This window comes from Carlito syrichta, unplaced genomic scaffold, assembly GCF_000164805.1.
Source record: "Carlito syrichta isolate Samal-C Ts95f unplaced genomic scaffold, Tarsius_syrichta-2.0.1 Scaffold302231, whole genome shotgun sequence".
NCBI lineage: Eukaryota > Metazoa > Chordata > Mammalia > Primates > Tarsiidae > Carlito > Carlito syrichta.
The window spans coordinates 477338-482905 of NW_007246327.1; positions in this window are offsets into that span (position 1 = coordinate 477338).

A 5568-nucleotide genomic window follows, 5' to 3' on the forward strand; every position below is an offset into this window, starting at 1 on the left:
CGCGCCCTCCTCTCCTCCCCCTTCCTCGCGCCGGCCTAGCGCCCGCCTCGCGCGCGCCCTCCCTCCCTCCAGCCTGCGCCCTCCCTCACCTGCGGCAGGACAGCGCCCGCCCGCCGGGTAAGCCCCTCGCGACCTTCTCTGCTGCCACTGTCACAGCTCGGGGTCCCGACTGCCCCGTCCCCTCTAATTGCCCTCTCAGCCCAGAATTAATGCTTGTACCATTGCAGACATCCCCGCACCCTCCCTTTCGGGGACCCAGGCAGTGCAGCAGCGTCCCCCCCCCTTCCCGCAGCGAGGAACGAATGAACCCCCTCCCACCTCCAAAAAAGAACAAAATAACACACCCCTTTAAAAAAAGAGACAGTCCTACCTCCGCAGGCGCTGGAGACCACCAGTGATGCCGCTTGCTTAGCAGTCCCTGAGTCCCATTTCCCCTGGCCACCTTCGCCCTGGGGCCTGGGACCGTGCGCTAGACGTGGCTGACACTCCCTGCACAGCCACCCTGGAAGGAGGGGAGAGGAAGGAGAGTTCCATAATGCAGGCTTCACTGCCTGCCCCTCCTCTCCGTTCAACCCCCATTCCCCAAATGCATACACCCGCCCAGTATGCGTTGTAAAAACAAAACAAAATAAAAAATAAAAAACCTTTGGTGCTGACATCGCAGATGAAGCCAGGCCCAAAGATGGGTGGCCCGAACTAGGCATTTTTACTGCCCCACTGTGCTAGGTCAGCTCATCAGCTCCTCTGCCTTTGTGTGGGGGCAAAAGGAACGGATGTGAAGCTGGAGGGTCTTCCCTTCGAGCGACAGTGAGTCTTGGAGGCAGAGTGTGTTGTTTTTAGGGGAAGGGACCCCACAAGTAAATTTTTCGTAAGCCGGACTTTGGGTTAAAGAGGCCCAAGAGGCTGGTTGGGGTAACTTTATTTGGTTTGTAACTGTCTGCCCCTGAATAAATGCCACCTTCATTTCCGTTGCGTCTGCGGGACTCTCTTGAGGGTTCTCATTCGTTCTGATCTGGGCTCCTTACGCTTCTGTCGGGCCAGGCGCTTTTGTACAGCTTTTCGCAGCGGTGTCTGTGCTTGTGTCCCGTGTCCTTGGAAGGGAGGTCCCAGTGCTTTACAGCAGGCTGGATTTGGTTTGACATCTTTTGGTAGACTGTCAGAGGGGGAAGGAAATTTTTGGATTACTTCAAGACCCCCCATCGGCCCCCCCCCCATTGACGTTTGCGAATTGCGGCTTTGGACATTGGAGTGTTGACTAGAGTGTGTGGAGAGAGTTGCTGATTTCATCCCTTTGAGTACTAGTTAAAAAAAAAAATTAAGTATCAGCCGGAAGAGCGAGAGCTGTTGACATTTACTTCGGTTCTGTTTGGACCTTTTGGGTACATAAAATGACGGGTTCTCTGAATCTTTTATCGAATTTAGAATGTGTGTTACATTTATTTAACTCTTCTGCAAATGCTTAAAATGAAAACATTTTGGAAATGCGAGGATTCTATCACGTGGATTGATCTCTTCATATTTAAATCTTTAATTCATATCTTTAATCCTAAACATTAAAATAGCATTGAAGAGGCATAATTTTCCAGATTAGGTGAGCTATAGAAAAAGAGACGCTTTTAAAAAATGATTCGTGAAATGCTGTTACTATTAGTTGTTGTTGTTGTTGTTGTTGTTGCTGTTAAATGTTAAGATTTACTTGAGTTTCCCTTAATTTTCTTGGTAGATTCCTATGAGAAGAAATGGGTAATTCCTTCACTTTGAATATTTACAGTACAACATTCCAGTTAATTTTAATGATTGGGATATTGAAGATAATTGGTTAAGACTGGTACTTAACCTAAGCAGCACTTGAAAACACAAATTCTAATGTTCTTCTCTTTTATTTTGGAAATTTGTGATTTTGTAAAATATTAATTAACATATTGTTTTTGTTGGGAACTCTATAATCAAAAGAGTTTACTACTCAGAGGTTGATAACCTCTCCCCAAGTTTATTTTATAAACGTGTGTTGATTTTTACATTTAAAAAAACAAAGCTGAATTAGAGTATTTCAGAATCACCTGTCGTTCAGGCTGAGCAAAATTGAGACTTTTTTCCTTTTTGTTCTGCCTAATGTCTGTTTCCTTGCGCACAATTTTTTGTTGGTAAGAGTTTGTTAAATACATAGAGATAGTGGGATTAAAAATAAAGCAGTCTCTATTCGCTTTAAAATGTATGTGTAGTGTCAATAAAAGGACTCAAGAAATCTAGGGACATTTGTAATGTTTTTAAATATAAGCAATTTTTGAGAAGGGGAATGTTTATTTTTGACAATTTTTTCATTAACATGGATATTCTGCATATTAATTTGCTGTATATTATGTTTCATTTTCCTTTGTCTTTCCTACATTGTCTTGAAATTATAAATTTAGTTTTACAACTATTTGTTTTAAAGTAACAAATTCAAGCAGCTGGACACTAGAACAGGCTTTTCACTCATCAAATTAGTATATTGTTTAGATAATTAACAAATGACTACAAGTCTCTTTAAATCTACTAATTTTCTAAAGGATTTTCAGTGTTACGATGCACATATGACTTTGAAATTTTATTTCTAAGGTTCTAAACTTTTTGTTTTAAGAAGACTTTTCTGCAAGTTAATAGTCATTCTTCCTAGACTGCCTTTTAAGGCTACTGTACACTATAGACTGAGAAAACTGTCTTTCACCGCCTTAATTTGAGAAAAAGCCCACACTTACAGGCTTATCCTGAAATTAACTCTCTTGTTTCAGTAGTGAAGATATGCTAAATATCCAACCTATCGTTGAATTATGTTGGAAAAGGTTTTATTAGTCTTGTTCGCTTTTTTAGATACGTGTATAAAGTAGGAGAGAAGCTGGCATACAACGGCAGAAATTTTAAATAAGTACATATTTATGTGGAGAGGTCCGAGTCTCCTTCGTTTGCTGATTTGAGCTTAAAATTCCCAGTTTAGGTGTGCAAATGATATTTAACTTGTGTTTTTACCTAGAAACTTCATCAGTTGCCTCTGCGCTGGGGAACTAAGACATCAGTTCCTGGAGGCAGTTGCTTTTTCAGAAAGGGTACTTCCAAACTCAAACTTCTTCAGAACCCCTGGACATAAATGTTTAGGGCGGAGGGAAGAAATTTAGACTAGGAAATTGGGCCAGGAAGGCGGGCAGTTTCCAATTGTAGTCTTCTGTCCCGAGGGCAGCGATCAGCAGCTCTGAAGAACGGCAGGGACTGGCAGCCGAGCCCCCTCATCGCATTCTCATTGACCTTCTTGCTGCCCTGAGTTCTCATCAGGGCGCAGGGGCTGGGTTCAGCGCAAGGCAAACCCATGAGGAAGAGCAGCAGCCCTTCTGGATTGGACTTCACCAGATTTTAGCCTCAGTTTACCAGCGGGAGCGTAACGCCCCACCCCATTGTGTGAAGATCCTGCTATTCAGCCATTTAGCGTCCCTGGAGGGGCCGGGGTCTATCCAGGGTCCTGATCGCTACTTTGCGAGCCTAAAGGAGCTACTGCTTCTTCACACACGTATTTTTGTGCAGTGGGAAGTACTTCAAAAGTTCCTATGCCCTCTTCTCAAAAGATTTGCTGATAGGGGAGGTACAGAAAAAACAGCATGGAAGGAGTCCTACCCGGTGCTAGAAATTGCCCCCTATTTAAGGGGCAAAAAGCCAGCATTTTTGTCTCTGAATGGGCCTCCCCTTCTGGGAGTTATTTCAGGGACCACTGGACACGGGTGGTTCTGAGACTGGTTCACAGAACTGCCCCACTTTGGTCTTTAGTGGCCAGGGTGCCTTGCTTTTTTTTTTTTAAAGTGGAAAGTAGCAAACTGAATGGGGCTTTAACTAAGAGAAAAAAGAGCGTGAATATCTAGCAGGAAGATTTGCCCAGGCGGTAAAAGGAGATATTGGGGGCTTTGAGGGCTCAGGCATTGACAGTACTTTATGCCCTAAACTGCTTTTGGTTTCTTGACTGTTAGTCCTCTTTTCTGTTTTCTAGGAAGCTAGGCACCGATGTACTCAGTTGTCTCTAGGGCTAAAAGAGAGGGAGGCAAGTCTCCTTACTCTTTTTGGGAAAAGAGGAAGATGCTCAGAGGGAATGGAACCCACAGATGGAATAAGCACACTTTTTTTTTTTTTTAATCGATGGAAGCAGCAATCTGTGCTTGAGAAAGCCAGGGGTAGGGCTGTATGGTCTGTATCTTTCCAGCCCCCTGTAGGAAGTGATGCTGAGAGTATAGGAGCACTAACAGGGGGTCCCCTGGAGATAGGCCTTAGCTTTTCCACAGTGCCAGGACTGCAGATTGCAGCAAGGGAGTCTTGAGTATTCACTGCCCATCTGGGAAACAGGCCCTAGAGTATGCATCAGATCTAGTAAGAAAGAAAGAAAGTATTTTTGAATCCCTTTCTGAGACCAGAGAAGACCCCTTTTAGCTGTCACTGTCTAAAGACTCATCGATTGATTGATGGTCAATAACCAAGCTGTTTGCATGCAAACCAGCAGTCATTTAATGCTTTACTTTTGGGGGGTGGGGGCTCTCCTTGACACATATGAGTTTCTGGGAGGAAGAGTAAAAGGGGCGAGCGAACCTGCTTTAATGAATCCCGTAAGAAACTGCGTTTCCCAGGAAATTCCTGACATTTTTAGCTCATGAATTTCCGAAAGCCTGCTTGGTTTTCTTCTCCATTCTGGGTCCTTCCAGAGAGGAAGAAGAGTGGGCTGGGGTCTGAATGCTTGACAGGGCCTGGTTTATCCGCAGAGCTGGCCGGCAACCTAGGCTGGGCTCAGCCCTGAGCAGGGTGCCCCTCTTCCCCAAATCTCAGAAGGAGGAGGGGAAGGCACGCAGGCAGTCATAGTCCCAAGGGGGGCTGGCTGCAGGTTTTTGGGTGAGTGTGGGGTTTCTTTTTGATTGTTGTTTGAGGGGAAGGGCAGGGCCGACGGGAGTAGGCACTGCGGGCACCCCGGCCCTGGTGCGTCTACTGTCCTCGGCTCGGCTCGGCTTCCCCCCCGCCGGTGAGTGCGCCCGCCCGACTGTGCGGGGCTGCGGTTGGGGGGAGGGGGGAGCGGGATCATCTGAGGCCAGAGCCGCTGCCGTGTGCGCGGGGAGGGGGAGCGGCGGGAGCGAGGGGAGGGACAGGCTAGGTGTCTGCTGCTCCGCGCCACTGCTGCCGGCACCCCGTCCTCATCCCCAGCAGGCCCCCTGTGCAGCTAAGGGTTACCACCGCACCACCTCTTCCTCGCCTGCCTTTGCGGCCAGGGCTCTGCGGTAGGCGACAGCCCAGTCGGATGGCGGGCGGGCCTGTCTGGGTTTGGGTCTGGGTCTAGCTGAGGCCCGCACAGGAGGGGTGCCCGTGACTCGGTGTCCCCTCTCTGCAGCGGGCTCTGCTGCGCTGCACAGGCCCCTCCCCCATCTCCTCTTTGGGGTTACTGGAAAGCGGGGCTTAGGCCCGCTCCTCATGTTTAGTACAGCAGTCCCCCTCACACCCCTCGTCTCCTAACTCCCCGGGCTGAGGCTGCCCAGGGTCTGGCCAACAGCGACAGCCACTGTGGTGGTGGTG